Source organism: Schistocerca serialis, chromosome 2 (assembly GCF_023864345.2).
Source record: "Schistocerca serialis cubense isolate TAMUIC-IGC-003099 chromosome 2, iqSchSeri2.2, whole genome shotgun sequence".
NCBI classification, from domain to species: domain Eukaryota; kingdom Metazoa; phylum Arthropoda; class Insecta; order Orthoptera; family Acrididae; genus Schistocerca; species Schistocerca serialis.
The window spans coordinates 1,113,922,526-1,113,940,137 of NC_064639.1; positions in this window are offsets into that span (position 1 = coordinate 1,113,922,526).

Consider the following 17,612-nt stretch of genomic DNA (forward strand, 5'->3'; position numbering starts at 1 on the left):
CACAATTTCTCGGGTGTTCGAGGAATGCTGTGGTGAATGTTTTCAACACGTGGTGAAATCAAAATGTAACCGCGTCCAGACGCCATTACAGAGGGCGGACGTAGTACGCTGGAAAAACTGGTAAAACACGACAGGTGGCGAACTATATCAGAACTAACATTTGACTTTAAGGCTGGGTAGGTTACAAGTGTGCCTGAACACATATGGTGAAGTCTCATACTCCGTGGGGCGTAGGGGACGATGCGGGAAACCCGCACCGCTGCACTAGGCAAGGTCCATTCGGAGATGGTTTGCCATTGCCTTCCTCCGACCGTAAATGGGATGAATAATGATGATGAAGACGACTCAGCAACACCCAGTCATCTCGAGGGAGGGAAAAAATACCTGATCCCGCCGGTAATCGAACCAGGGACCCCGTGCCCGGGAAGCGAGAACGGTACCTCAAGACCACGAGCTGCGGACGCAGATGGTTCCGAACATTCCTAAAGATGTGTCTTCGCAGCTGACATCCCACACATGTGGCAATGTTAACATCACGACATCGGCAACTTCGACTGAAGTGGGCACGTGACCATTGGCTCTGGACTTTGGCGCAGTGGCAGAGCGCTGCACAGTCTGATGAATCGCTAAACCTCCTCGTCATGCGTATGGCAGGCGTGAAATGTCGTCTTCCAGCTTCTTGATATCTGTACTGTGGGTAGGAGACAAGCTGACGGTAGCTTCCTTATACCCCAGGGAACATTCATGTGGTTATCCACTGGTCCAGTGGAGCTCGTGTAAGGCACAATGACAGTCAGAAAGCACGTCACACTGGTTGCAGACCACGTACACCACTTCATGACGACCACGTTTCCTGCCGGCTGTGGCACTTTTCAACAAGTGATGCACCGAGTCACGAGGCCAGGAGTGTGATGGAACCCAGTGGCGAGATCCAGCTGATGTCCAGGCCCCCAAACTCGCCAGATCTGAACCCAGTCGAACGTATCTGGGATGTGACTGAACGTGGCGTGTGAGCTCGTCGCCCGCGTTCTCGCAATTTACGGGAGTAAGGTGCCAGCTTCCTCCAGCGACCTGTCAAGGCCTCAGTGCTCCCGTGCCACGACGCTTCGCACTGTTATCCGTGCCAAATGTGGACATACCGACCACTGAGTAGGTGGTCATAACGCTGTAGCTGATCAGTAAATATACATACATTTCATTTCTCTAAATATACCTTAGGTAAGGGACTGCCATAATCATGCACATCAGCATCTACATCTAGATCCGCTATTCAGCGGCTTAGTAAAGTACGATCGGACCAAAAAATTCACATTTTGACATCGACGCGACACTACTTCTGATCCCACGGAGAAACGGTAAGCAAAATTTTTCGTAGGGATTTGTTGTCCCTTATGTTTTTACATCGCCGGCCGGAGTCGCCGAGCGGTTCTAGGCGCTACAGTCTGGAACCGCGCGACCGCTACGGTCGCAGGTTCGAATCCTGCCTCACGCATGGATGTGTGTCATGTCCTCAGGTTAGTTAGGTTTAAGTAGTTCTAAGTTCTACGGGACTGATGACCTCAGAAGTTAAGACCCATAGTGCTCAGAGCCATTTTTGTTTTTGTATCATCCATCATAGGGGTATGGTCTTCACAATGAAAACGCGCGTCCTTGTGTGTGTGTGTGTGAGAGAGAGAGAGAGAGAGAGAGAGAGAGAGAGAGAGAGAGAGAGAAAGAGCGGGGAGGGAACACGCGCGCGTGTGAGGTAGAAAGAGAGAGAGAGAGAGAGGGAGAGAGAGAGAGAGAGAGAGGGAGAGAGAGAGAGAGAGAGAGAGCATCTCCATTTTTTTCGCATTTCAGAAATACTGTGATCCCCCATCATTTTCCTCTTTAGTGTAACAAGAGGATCAGTGGCTGCCGATCAGTGCAGAGCAGAGGGTGTAAGACTTTTCTGTGGTAGGTACTATCACTTCACCACAAGAGAACCTAATTAAATGAAAATGTAGAGTTCGGCGCTAATCACGCTATAATGAAGAAGATTACAAAGGACGAAACTGCAAGAGATTGAAGAAAAGAGCAGTTTGTGTCATTAAATTCAAAACTCAGCACTACGACTTCTTATAGACGACTCTGTTGACAGGGTAATACAATTAAAGTCAAACGTTCGGCACATACGCAGTCTTGCCAAACCGTGGCAGTTTACGTCCTACTTTGGCCTTCCACAAACAGTTGTTATAATAACAAACACCAAGTGCTTCAAATTCTCCGAATTGTGGATTTATTAAAGATATAGTAAAAGCTTTACATCATTACTCGATGTTTAGTTCAAGTTATTACAGTCTCTTTAAATGTAAGTGGTGACAGTCAGGAAAACATAGCCCTAAACGTCTCAGAAAAGAACTGTGGTGTCACCGCCAGACACCACACTTGCTAGAGGGTAGCTTAAATCGGCCGCGGTCCATTTAGTACATGTCGGACCCGCGTGTCGCCACTGTGTAATCGCAGACCTAGCGCCACCACCAAGGCAGGTCTCGTGATACGAGAGAGCACTCGCCCCAGTTGTACGAGAACCTAGCTACCGACCAGATGTACGAAGCCTTTCTTCTCATTAGCCGAGAGACAGAATAGCCATCAGCTAAGTTAATGGCTACGAACTAGCAAGGCGCCATTAGCCATACAGTGATTATACTTAAAGTCTTCTGTGTATCGTCAAGATCGATGTACCACAAGGAATGAGTAAAGTTAAGTATTAAACCTGCTCCGTACTTTTCTTCCTAACATTAATTACGTATCCTGTTCCAGTACTTCACGCCCGTCTGCGTTAGTCTAGCTTGCCTTTTCAGCCATCTCAACTTCACGGTGTCGGCCCAGATACCGACACAACAAGAACCCTCCAAGTCTGTGGCATTCCAGTGCCTTAACTACTGTACCATTTGCGAAATAACATCGAAATGAAAAAGGAACAAATGAGACGCGAATCGCTTCTGGAGTAAGGCTCATCGCATTTTGACGTTCGGATCTGACTTCACAGTATTTTGTAACCTGTGGCCTGATGTTGCGATTCAGAATGATTTGGTAACTGTCCGGGTTACGACATTTTGTACAGGTAGAATCGAGTTTTTGTACTGACAAACAGTGGTTCGGGGAAGGGAAGTAAATTGTTCTCAGAAGGTTCCCTACCTGTTCTTAAATATCACGAACCATTTGCCACGATTGTAAGTACTGTGATCTGAAGGAGTGGCTGACAATATTCCCAAGCGAGAATTACCCTTTAACGTACTTCTTTTTTTTCTTTTTTTGCTATCTATGTTACAGCAGGCTTTAAGGCTGCAACGCTAATGGGAAATTATTAATTATCCTACGGATACAAGATAAATATTAGAAAATTACTAAATATGTGAACCTGCCACATATGTTATTACTGAATTGTGCATTCGCCATCTTGTAAATATCGTATCATGAAACTCTGACAAATTGTGTTTTTACCCCAGCTTCCATGTCGCCTACTCCAGCAAGTTTCTCCAACCGCTGACATGTTTTCCTTTGAGTAACGTATGTCTATCAGTGAAAATATTTTTTTTTTCTAATTTCAGATACCGTTCACTAGAATACAATCAGTTGATGACGTTCTTGACCAGGAGGAGAGATGTTTGAGAATTACACATCCTAACTGGAAACATTCTCCACGGAAATATACAGCGACAGATAAATTGTATGGTGAATGAAGCGTATGTGTATTGTAAGCATTACAAGACGAATGCATGTAAGGGACACTGCGGTACTTGAGCTGAATAGAGAATGAATACCATGGAATCCAGAGTCGGTGACGATATGCTGTTCTCGAAAAGTACAGGGGGGAGGGAAGGGGCATGGAGATTTATGTTGCAAATCCATGGAGAGAATACTACCAACTGCGTTGCGTGACATTAGCCCGCAGAATTCTGTGAAGACATAGCTAGATATCCACCCAGGAGGTGTCAGGCGACAACTGTTAACATTTGTATTCACGATTACAGTGACAGGTAACGTAGACTAACTTTTAAGTAATGACGAATATTATTTACACTAATATATTACAGAAAGGTGTAGGACCCGTTCATCGGACCTCGTCATACATATAACGTATAGAGAAGTGTATTCCAAATATCTTTCTGCTTATCTTCAGGATTTCATAGGAAATACATTCTACAATTAAATTTTTTTAATGTTTAAGACAGTAAGGCGTTTCACAAGCATATAATCGCAGCGATAAATCTATAGAGTCAAGGAGGGGGTCATAAAGGGAGCGTAGGTACTTATCCATTCTGTTGGAGAACTGGGTTATGGCTGGTGCATTTAATTACTCTCCTGGGAGCAGTTTTTCTCTTATATGGGACCATTACATTTAACTGTCTTGTGTATTTTCTCCCAGCAGCACATTAATGAGGTATTAAGATAGTAAGGTAAAGACACTGGTTGCGTACGTGCGGGTATTCTTGTTTAGATCATATTTTGCTGTTATTTTACACAAAATGGTATCACACGCTTAGTACCTAGGTGAAGCGAGTCGTGCTAAAAATATATGAACTATCACAGCAGCAATGCGAAGCTGTCATGCAGTTCTTTGATTACATGACACTCAAATCCAGAGGAACGTTCAGCTGTGGAAGGCTGTCGAAGATTATGCAGCTTTAATAGTAAATTACACAGGTCCTCCATGATATACCTTATTTATTCATTAACTCTATTTTAGGGCACCCACATATGCTCCATAAAACGCAACCTCATGTCAAACAACAATAAAGGCAGTCGAAGTTGGCGGAAACTACTTATGGGCGTAGCTAGTGTGCGCATTCCTTCGCGTTATTGTAAAATCAGTCGCTAAACTGAAGTACCAACCAAAGTAACTCGTGTATTCCTGGGTACACTATCAACTAGGTCTGAGCTTTCGAAACTGGTTGTGGCGACACCCTGGGGTGTCCAGTAATAGTATCATGGCTATCATAAGACAAGTAAATTCAGATTGTGAAACGAATTAAAAAAATTTTATAAAATGGAATGCAACTTCCGTCTTCTAAAGCAGTTTAACCATAGATCACATACGAATTGAGTCACTGGTATTTTGAATTCCACTCACAATCGATGCATGTCTTAGCGAGCTCCTCAAGTAGCAGTGGTGGAAGTATGCACACTTTTCGTTCAGTCTGTCTTGTTTGTGACGTATGTCCCTATTTCACTTCTTTGAAAGTGACAAAATCGACGGGAGTCATCAGAAATGGGTAACTTTGTTGTCAGAAAGTGACGTTCGGCATTTCATGAAGCATCAAGTGCACAGCAACAGTTCAGCTACGTGTTTCATAAAGATACAGAACAAAAATCTAATTGTGTGACTCAGACATCTGTTCCGCGCCATGAGGTGATACAGTCCGGTAGCTGTGGCGGCCATGTGCGCACGTTCTATTACGACGAGAGACTACAAGTGTCGCGTCGATGAGAGTGTTTTGGGAGCTGAGGAGGCGTGGAGACTGAGTCTGACGCAGCTCAGTAGCCATGAGAGCAACGCTTTGCATCAATAGATGGTGGTACCATTTGAGCCTCAGTGATTGGTGAACACTGAGTACGAAAAGTACCAAGGCTCATGCTCTGGCCATGTGTTCGTGAAACCCCCGGCGCCCGCACGTATGCATGAAACATGGAGGGGTTAACCCCTTGGTTGAACTGAATATTTAGAATAAATATCAGATATGATTAAATCCAACAAAAAGCGACCCAAATAATTTCAGAGATGTCAGCAACATGGTTACGAAGACTACATTAAGACGAGTGCTTGGGTGAAAATGCACCCTCCATCCAAGAAGTAGTTTGTAAGTTATTTCATGTTAATTGTTTTATGTTTAAAATGAATTTAGAAAATTAATGTCTCGACTAGACCTTAAGCGATTCCCGTAAACGGAGTGTCTACGGATAGGTGTCACTGATCATTACTTCCTCTTCTTCGTGGATGGATCACTTAGGACCAGGCGTAATCAACATTTTTTGGCCTTCCTTTTCGCCCAGTATCCCTTCATACGCAACGAATGGGCTAGTTTTCGTTGCGCATGTCGGTTACATTTTTTGTCTTCTTCCTCAAAATCCCGTGTGTCTGTGATTTTTCTGATTTCATTTTTGTCATGTAGATTTGGAAACTCTAATTCTCTGAGTTCTTTTTCCGTCTGTACCAGTTCGGTCTTGTAGTTTTGTTCCTTAAAATTGTATGGATTTTTTGTGTTAACCTGTTTGAGTCCATTCTTTATAAATGCCACATAAATCAGATTTTTCTCATGCGCATTGTGTCTGTTATTTTGGAGATATTTTTATATATTTCTGCATTGGGTTTTGGATAATGCACACCATCTTTAGTTCTTGTTTCTAGGATTTTCCTCGTTATTTTACGATCCTTCCCTTCTAATTCCCCTTTTAGTGTTCTGTGTTGAAGATATAGTGTCTCAGTGATTAATTACTGTTGCATAGTGTCGTATTTTGCAGTTCCACGAGAGACTGTTTTTGTTGTAAACGTTTTTTACAAACTGAAACGCCATCTCCATTTTCTGATCTGACAGAATTCTTTTCATTACAATTTTCTGCAATCCATTCACCTTAATATTTAAATTCTTTCACTCGACAGATGTGGTTATTACTAATTTTGGGATCAGAAGTTGCATCGTTGATGTAAGTCACAAATTTTGTTTTTTCAAATGAAATTTGTAATCCTATTTTTTCCGCCTGCTCTTGTAATAATTCTAGCTGTTTCTGTGCATCGGTAATGTCTTGGGCGATGAGTGCCATGTCGTTAGCAAATACTAAAGAGTCTAATCCTATGCCCTTACGTTTTGGTCCCAGTCTATGTGCTGGTGCACCTGCTTTTCTCCATTCTCGAACAACTTTTTCAAGGGCACAATTGAAGAGCACTGGGTACAGTCCATCCCCTTGATTACTACTATTCTACACTCCTGGAAATTGAAATAAGAACACCGTGAATTCATTGTCCCAGGAAGGGGAAACTTTATTGACACATTCCTGGGGTCAGATACATCACATGATCACACTGACAGAACCACAGGCACATAGACACAGGAAACAGAGCATGCACAATGTCGGCACTAGTACAGTGTATATCCACCTTTCGCAGCAATGCAGGCTGCTATTCTCCCATGGAGACGATCGTAGAGATGCTGGATGTAGTCCTGTGGAACGGCTTGCCATGCCATTTCCACCTGGCGCCTCAGTTGGACCAGCGTTCGTGCTGGACGTGCAGACCGCGTGAGACGACGCTTCATCCAGTCCCAAACATGCTCAATGGGGGACAGATCCGGAGACCTTGCTGGCCAGGGTAGTTGACTTACACCTTCTAGAGCACGTTGGGTGGCACGGGATACATGCGGACGTGCATTGTCCTGTTGGAACAGCAAGTTACCTTGCCGGTCTAGGAATGGTAGAACGATGGGTTCGATGACGGTTTGGATGTACCGTGCACTATTCAGTGTCCCCTCGACGATCACCAGTGGTGTACGGCCAGTGTAGGAGATCGCTCCCCACACCATGATGCCGGGTGTTGGCCCTGTGTGCCTCGGTCGTATGCAGTCCTGATTGTGGCGCTCACCTGCACGGCGCCAAACACGCATACGACCATCATTGGCACCAAGGCAGAAGCGACTCTCATCGCTGAAGACGACACGTCTCCATTCGTCCCTCCATTCACGCCTGTCGCGACACCACTGGAGGCGGGCTGCACGATGTTGGGGCGTGAGCGGAAGACGGCCTAACGGTATGCGGGACCGTAGCCCAGATTCATGGAGACGGTTGCGAATGGTCCTCGCCGATACCCCAGGAGCAACAGTGTCCCTAATTTGCTGGGAAGTGGCGGTGCGGTCCCCTACAGCACTGCGTAGGATCCTACGGTCTTGGCGTGTATCCGTGCGTCGCTGCGGTCCGGTCCCAGGTCGACGGGATCGTGCACCTTCCGCCGACCACTGGCGACAACATCGATGTACTGTGGAGACCTCACGCCCCACGTGTTGAGCAATTCGGCGGTACGTCCACTCGGCCTCCCGCATGCCCACTATACGCCCTCGCTCAAAGTCCGTCAACTGCACATACGGTTCACGTCCACGCTGTCGCGGCATGCTACCAGTGTTGAAGACTGCGATGGAGCTCCGTATGCCACGGCAAACTGGCTGACACTGACGGCGGCGGTGCACAAATGCTGCGCAGCTAGCGCCATTTTACGGCCAACACCGCGGTTCCTGGTGTGTCCGCTGTGCCGTGCGTGTGATCATTGCTTGTACAGCCCTCTCGCAGTGTCCGGAGCAAGTATGGTGGGTCTGACACACCGGTGTCAATGTGTTCTTTTTTCCATTTCCAGGAGTGTATTATAGAACATTTGTTATAAACATTACCTGATATGAATTAGAGGCCGGAGTGTGCATTCCGCGCGTAAAAGCGTTAATTTTCACGTAATTAATAAATGAAGATTAGAAAGTAGCGACAGTATAACTAAGGAGACATAGATTGGGAAGTCTGAAGGTATTTAGTTCCAATTGTTTGTATGTATTAATAATGACACAGTGTAAAATAGTGTTTATTTGGACAAAATTAGTAATTGTGAACGAAGTATTTAACTCATGGAAAAACAAATAACAGCAGTAGAAGTATGAGGAATTTTACATATTAACTAATGTATGATACACGTAAATAAGATTAAATTTATTGTTATTAAGTATGTCGCGGAAGTCTGGAGTGTGTGCGCTTCACTCACGTGGAAATGAGGGCTTAAACAGAGGACACACTTTGGTTGGCATTTTTCAGTAATCGGGATTGGAGTCTGGAACAGACAGTACATGCGTTACAACAAGTCGTGTTTTGTGTGAGTCGACATTTGTCTTAAGTGTTGAGTCATAGATTTTAGAATTTCGCATGTATCGAGAGCAAATACTCCGAAACAGCAATTCAAAACCCAACCACGCATTCGCGGGGCCTACAAACAGTGATTTTCCAACTTGCTGTTTATTACTTATGCAGATGCATGTGGGGGCTCACGAGCACTATGTTGACTAAACAATTGTTTTGTCTAATCAACAAAATATCTACAAGTGTCAGATACTCTATTTTTATCCATACAGTCGAAGCGATGATGCTTTAGCAAGAACACAAGTGACTAAAGAAGAAAATTATGTTCATGTTGAACCAATATGAAGGATGCCTTACGCTGGAGAAAAATTTTGCACTGCAATGACAGTACTAAATAAATCTCCAAGCCATATATCAGCAAAACACAAACAGGTGCTACAGGAAAGTTTCGAAAAATTCGCAGAAATTCTAAGACAACCAGCAGGCTTCTTTGTTTACCAAGACCTCTCAGAAAGCTGAAGAGGTTACCTTTCATTTAACTGTGTTAAGATAACAGTACAAGCTGATATAGAATTTTTTCCCGTATTAATATATTTTCTTTTATTTCTCTCTAGGAGGCTTCTTTGTTTACCAAGACCTCTCAGAAAGCTGAAGAGGTTGTAACCTCCCCCTCACTTATCGACCTTAATGACAGTGAAAAATTAAACCGCGTGTACCTAATGGAAATTTGGGAAAAGCAATCGTCACCGAAGTTAATCTGTCGGTAAAGAGGGAGGAAAGGGTTACATCTAAATGACAGGAAAATTGCAAATGAAACTTGTGGAAATTAATTTTGAAAAGGGGTAAAGTTAATGAAGAAAGTAAATGTGCGGCCGTTACGTTAACAATTAACTAGCGGTAATTAGATATTTGAGATTTGGGGGAAATTATGGTCGCCAGTCCTAAGGACAGTTACTATAGTAACTGAAAAAGAAAGGTAATTACACATATAATTAGCACTAGAAGCATGGCAACTGAAGGTTGACACGTGTAGTGTGAAAACTGAAAGTTTGTCAGAAGTAATAAATTTCGCTACACTCTGACTTAATTTAGAAAAAGAATTAATAAAACTGGAAAATCGAAAGTTAATTTAGTGACTGAAGTTAATAGTGAGCTTTCTTTCTGAAGCACATCGACATTCAGTAAAATAAGGTTAGTCTTGGACTACGTCAACAATCATTTCAAAAGCTACTTGAATCTACGCAATTTAGAAATAAGAGAATTAACTTTGAACTTGAATTAAATGATTCTGAACAATTAACAATAGTAAAATTTAGTACGTACCAAGCCGAGCTGCAGTCACAGGTAAGCTAAAATATGGTAACAAAACTCGCACTCTTAATTTGTGCTTGTGTAATCTAACTATTGTAGCCAGCTAATGCTCAAATTGAACTTTGAAATTAAGGCAGTGAAATGGAATTATGCTGGCGTTTGAATTTCAACGACACTCGGGTTCATTTCGGAAAAGGAAAGGACCCTGCTTGGCAATGCAATTGGGACAATGAGCAACAAAGGTTCATGCTAAGTTGCTGTAATTTTGCGAGGCAAATGGAACAATTTGAAAAGCTGAGGTCTGCCATACAGTTCTGAAACTTTACGTGCTTTTAGTCTTCCTTGTTGGTTGATTGAAGGTTTGAAGCCGTCGATCGAGGAGGTGGCGACAGTCACTCATTGTCGGCCGTCGCTGTTGCAGAAGCTGGATGTTGGCGCGCCTTCTTCTCGACACGGTCACCAGGCGAAACGGGCTCTTGATGTGCGCCAGCTAATGCTTCCCGTCCGCGACACCATGTCAGAAACTATCATCGTGAGTCGAGCGCAATTACATGCTGCCAAACCCCGAAAGCGCGGCAACTCGCGAGAGCGTCACACAACACCTGCTCCACTCGCTACTCCCGCCAGACTCTCACTGCTCTGCCCGCGCTCCACGCGGCAGAGTTAACACTACCAAAGATCCTACACACTTTGATTCCTCACACGACCCATCGATGTAATCGTTCGATAGCAGTTTTCCCTAGGCAAGACCCAGCGTAAAAATACAAATAATATTTACGAAACAAACCAATTATACATCGACATAAGTGCATAAATATATATATATCCAAACAGTAAAGCAATTACAATATATAAAGAGACAGAAATGTCATATCTTGAGGTAACAAAACAAGGAAAAAAAATAATAGTACAATAGATGGAAATAGGAGGATATGCATTTCCGGCGTTACAAGGTTACCTTTCATTTAACTGTGTTAAGATAACAGTACAAGCTGATATAGAATTTTTTCCCGTATTAATATATTTTTTTTTATTTCTTTCTGCTTTATTTTCGTCATCCATTGAAAAGGTTATTTCAGAATGAATCTCGTCCTTTAATTCTTGGTGTAATTATGATTCTGTTTACATAATGTTGATGTTGTGAATGTGATGGTCATTTTCACTTATTATCATACTGTGTACTTTCTTATTTTTTAACACATTATTTGAACTCATTTTCTATGGACAAAGTATTACGAAATTGTGGTTCTGTATAAAAATGTAACTCAAGGCAATCATAATTTTGGAGAGAGTTACGTGAAGCAACGTGTACGAGCGATGTAGAATCATATCGCTAGGTCGAAAAAGAAGGCATCAACAAAGAGTCGGGATGAAGAAGAAGAGAGTGCAGGTGATAGTTCGTGCCGTGCATGTACTGCAACACATTCTGTTCGTGGTCGATTAAAAAATTCAGTGTTTGTACAGTGCTACAGTTAAGATCTAGATGTGAACCACCATTAAAGAACTAGTTACTTTACGTGTTACGTTTCCTATCAGCCGGAACTTTGTTTTGGCTCATTAAACACAAAACTTTAATATGGAGACCGGTAAGCTATATGAACGCCGTAAAGATACTGTTTTCGACTGTAGCCAACACAAACTGTTTAATGTATACCACGTACTGTCGAATGTAGCATACAGTGTAGTAACACAATGGCGTGTCGTATACTGTTACGAATAACTTTGACTGTAAATATACGGTGTGCTGATCGCCGCGTGATTGAAGTGACTGCGTACACAGTTACACACGTCACTTGTTGCTCGATTTAAACCACGGACTAATGATTTACAGTACAATCGAGTTGATTTACTTTCGTAAGGCGGACTGGTATACTGTGAAAAGTGCCAAGGCCGCGATCGTAAACAGTAAGTGGGAAAATTGTGGTAATGTGTACAACGTCAGGCTACATCACGCGTTAATGGAAAGTAGCGTGTTTCATTTTCGTCGTTATGTATGCAGATACGCAGAGTGGAATGAATTTTGCAAACACCGAGCGTACTTGTTACATTCACAACTGGTGGTCACGATCAGTGAGATCAACAAAACGACAGCAGTTATTGGATTACACGCTCAAGGGTCATGGACTAACGACGCGGATGTCAGCGACTCGGCGGCAACATCAGCTATGTCGAAACTGTTTTGAAGGGACATTAACTGAGAGACACCACGAATTACATCGTTCTTAACAGTGGTGTAAAAACTCTTTATATAGGAACAACATAACCTTTCTTGTTCATTCATTTTACGTAATTATAAATTGTCGTATTGTAATACCATTCAGGTCCTTTTCAGTAATATTCAGAACAGTAGTTAAAACTTGGTTTCATTCGTTAAATAATTTCTTTTCATAACCATAACACCTTTGCAAATCCACTAATTTCCGACACAGTCGTTTTCAAAAACAGTAGTGACTAATACTAATGAGATAAGAGTTAAACCGTTTTGATTTCTTTTCATTTGCTTTTATTTACCAGTGTTTCTTTATTTATTTGGCCTGTAAGTGTAGACCTACATGTTACCTGTGGCAGTCTGTTTCATTAGGGTTAATGGGTGATCATTCATAATGTTATAGTTTTGGGTACTTACTTGCACGTGGGACTGTAACGTTGCATTACACTGAAGAAGTAGAGTATTCCTGGGTTCAAGTAACTTAAAATTTCCGGGTGCTTAAAATTTTGGGGAGACGAATTAGAGTATTGTCAGTCCGACTTGTTGAACACGGTCGGTTCCAGCTCAGTAGAGGTTCGAGGAGGTGTTGTCTCGGATGATACAGTTACATTTTGTGATTTCCTCTGAACCATTATCGCCACAGCTGAGATTATTGCAAACAACGCGTAACCTCGCATAGCTGCAGAGATAGCTGTCATTCCAAGTTGTTATGCTATAGTGAAAACAATATTTGGCCCTGAGTATGACCGCAATGTGAAAAAAATTGGTTAATAATACAGTTGGGAGACGTATTCTGGCGACGTCTGAAACACTGAGCATTCTGTAAAGACTCGAGCCGCTAAAGCTAATTTGTTGTTTGTAATGCAGCTGGCTGATGCAAGTGGCCTGCTCAACTAGTTCCTTTTATTCGTTTCACTGCTGAAGCAAACATAGTTGAACAGTACCTCTATAACAAGAAATTTCCGATGATTTCTAACGACAATGACATTTTTGAAGTAAAAAATAGGTCCGTAGAGACAAGGATATGTTGTGGAAGAAATGTGTCAGCATATGCACACATGGTGTTCCATAAAAGAATTCATTGCTCTATCCAAACAATAAAACCTAACCTTGATTATTGAGCACTGATTTCTGCACAGAAAAGCGCTCGCAGTAAAAGCCGTTGGAAAGGATTTGAAATCACTTCCATGTAAACCTGTTAACATTATGTATTATTTCAATGACAATGTTTTGACTGAAATGCGTGACGAACTACAAGTACAGAATTTTTACTCCTTCACACTTTTTACTCCTTCACACGTAATTCCACTGCGTATCTAGAGGAAGACTACTTAGTCATGCGTACAAATTTTCGGATAAAATGCTGCAGTTATTGGAGCAAGAAAAGAAGACCGATTGCGTTGTTGCATTAAAAGACGAACTTTCCATTCTGACTAATTTGAGGTATTCAACAAGACGTTAGTTTACACGGCAATTCTGCACATTTTCATACTGCAACAGAGAAAATTATGAACTGGTTGAGATCAACAAAAGAGAGCAATTTTCAAATTTTCCATTGACATTTAAAGGTGATATTAATAATAAAATGGCACCGTTGAGTCACGACCATTCAGGCTTTCCAGTCCTTGCGAACTTTAACTTGTGGAAGAGGTCGAACTGATAGACCCGAAGAACAACCGTATTTTAAAACTTAAGGACGAATAATCAGAGTTATGGTAATTCTGAATTTCCATTCAGCAAGATCACCCTAACCTATGTATAAGAGGTCTTTCCTTTTACTGGAGTTCTCTGTAACATATTCGTAGGAAATTACATTTTATGTTATGACTAATACAAAAACAGCTATACGCTACAGTCTGGGAAAGGTATGTAAGGAAATGCATGTGAATTTGTGCCGCGCGCGAGGTAATGTACGACAGATTTCTAACAGTGGTCAAGCCCCGTGATCCACTGAATCCACAACAAACCTAAAATTTATGTGCCTCTGAAAAGGTGTTTAAAGTATAATTTCAATGTACCTAGAAATGAAATATAAAAACTAAAATTTTTGAAAATGGCATTTCTTACAACAGAATCTATTCTATGAACATTAGTATGTCTCGTGAGACTGAACGTAATAGAAGTGTCTCGCCGTGACAAAAAGTTTTCAAAGCCCTTCCCTAGATACAACACCCTCCCCTTGTAACAACAACGACGCTGTACTATTGTACATATAAGTAATTTTTTTCTTCTGATTTTTCGATAAACTAGTGTAATTGATCTTCTGATTTCATTTCTTTTTCGTTTCATGTCATTGTGTTAGGAAAACTGTAAACGAGTTCCTATGTGAATATTAATGTTTATGTCAAATGTCAAGCAATATTGTAACAGAAGTGAAATGTAACAAACGTTGAAACTGTTGTAAGATGTTTAAAATTGTAACTGTGCGTCCGGTCCATACGTAGGCAATGTGTTAGGATATGTAGAATGCAAAACCTCGGGTAAATACCCTGTCTCTAAGGGAGCGGTAAAAGGTGGATGGCAGGCGAGCGTGGGAAAATGCACGCGGGCACTGCACGGCACAACGGGCTCAGCAGTAGTAGTTGGAGTTTGGCACTGGTCTGAGCAACACCACCAGGAGCGAGGAGGCTCTCCTAGAAGACGTAGCTTCACTAAGCCTCGGGTATGCCGTTCCAACGCCCACACAGCATGGCAAAAGTCCATAGGCACTAAATGGAAAAGTGTTGCGACGTTAAGAAGAATTAAAGTGCCGATACGTCAAGAGCCATAGCTGTGGTTGTATGTGTGCTCTGTGCCTCGCCATCTCGCCGCCCGCCAACCGCCGCATCGACACAAGCAGGTTGAAACTTTTAGTACTGTATTCGTATGGACCATAGAGTGAACTGTTCAATAATAACCTAAATTTTACCAGAACTTTCCCCTCATTTAATCATCCTCACAAATATCCTAGACAGGGTCCTTTCCAAATGTTGTGCAATCCGAGTGTCCCGAAATGAAAAATTAAATTTTGTGTTAATAATAATTACATGCAGACCTAGTTATGTTAGAATGGTGTTTAAAGAACTGTTTTGTTAATGAACCAGTAAATGAATAACGAAGGTATAACGAAGTTGAAAGATAACTTTAATATTGATGTAGTAATGAAGTTTAATTATTTCGAGACAGATATAAAGGTATTTAAATGAGAAGTAAATAAGATAAAAAGAGTAGTAGCTCATATACTGGAAATATTGAACGCATGATAATTTCAGTAATCATTTTTTTTTTTAATATAGCGATCATAGCAGTTTCAGGGTCCCGCCCCCCCCCCCACCCCCTTTTTACTCATTTGAATTCTGAAGTGTTCCACATTGGTTTGACCAGCAAAAGTTAAAGTCAATATAAAAGCCAAAATTTATCAGTGTTTTTTCTTTATTAAAATTGACATTTTGTGTGTGGCTCGAAAGTACTATTTCTTGGGAAACCTATGCCCGATTTTAATCAGATCAATAGACAGTACGAAGTTTTATAGTATACATTATAGTGTAGTGTTATGTATTCATGGGTTTTCCATATCAGTACAGAACGTGAAACTATCAGTTCAATAGATTTTCTGGTTCTAAAATTTTACTATATTATGCAGTGTTACTACGTGTTGTTTTGCATGAATATACACCAACTTGTACAGGGAAGAAACTCAGTTAATGCCTAATTAGGCTGGCGACCGTATTATTATCATATTGGTAGCATCTTCAGTGTTACTTTTGTTCCATACTGACGTGTAATTGCATTTTGAACTTACTTGACGGATCATTGTTATTACAGAGTGGGTGTAAGTCTGATTTGCCACCATTCAGGTACACGCGGTCAATAGCTATACGAAAATCCTATCTCGTAAGGTGAACCCCGCTCACTTACCATAGTACAGGCTTTGATGAGTATTGTGTGCCCCACGCGTACGTTACACCCTCCGTACAAAAAGATCTAAACAGTGTTAGTTTTTTAGCATAATGAGCAAGGGCAGCAGATTGCATTAATATCAGTACGATTATCGTGAGATAATTTATAATTTCAAGGATAAAAATTTTAGATCAGTTATGGCTGCCGGTCAACAATGAAGTTATTGTAAACGGAAATCAGTCTCGGGTTCGGGAAGGAAGTCTTCTACGACCTTCCAGGGGAATTGTCGTGTCATTTGTCTCAAGTGGTGACTTATGGAAATCACGAAAATCATATGTATTCATGGCTTGATGCGGAACTGAACCTAGTTCCTCTGACTGTGAGTCCAGCGTCATCAGATTGACGTGCTCCTGTTTTTGTCAGTGATAGGTATCCCCGCAGTGTATTACATCTGAACATCACCCAGTTCTACCGTAAGCGACCATTACAACACAATTATGTTGCTTCGATTGCGCTTTGTTCCTACCATTATACAAATAAAGTCATTGTTTTCTCCAGGCAACACCATGCTGCCCTTCCGCAACGTAAACGTTGACTCATTGGATCACAGTACATTTTTCTGGTGGTCGATATACATCAAGAACTGCTCCTAATAGCACTGAAGAAAAATTTTCTCTTATTTTGTGTTATGTGGTGACAGCTCTAACAATATTTCTGCAGCTACTGCAGCTCTGATCTTAATGACGTTATGTTCGTTAAGTGCATGCACAAATCAACAGCCACTTTTGTTGTCAGTGGTAACACATCTCTATTAACCTGTCTCAAGCCAAGACGTTTAACTATTCATGCAATGATGTTGTCAGACGATATTTTCACGTAAGTGTCGTAAGCTCTTATAGGTTTACATGTAATAGCTCCACATAATTCTAGTATAACTGTTGTTATCGACCTATCAACTAAGTGTCAACAACAACTTTCACTCGGCAGATGTCATGACGTTAGGTCAAGACCACTATCTGTGCCTTCTAGTGACTCCGAACACTCCTAGAGATTTTTAACATCGGCGGAAAAAGAGAAGAACATTAGTCTGCAGCAGATAAATTATAAAACGTAACGTTGGAAAACATTTAACTAAAAAAGATATATTAAAGAAAGTCAAGAAGGAATCGTACAGTATAGTACTCCTGGGATGTGTTCGGCTGCAAAATCAGAGAGCGTTCTTTTATTCCGTGCAGAGTGACTCCTTTCCTTGCGATGTGTGAGAACTGTATCTGAAAGGTTACTGTGGAATACAATTTACTGTAACTGATGTGAGTGTGGTATATGGTGAGGATTGTGTTGTATGACGTTTAAGGAAGAAGAAACCTAT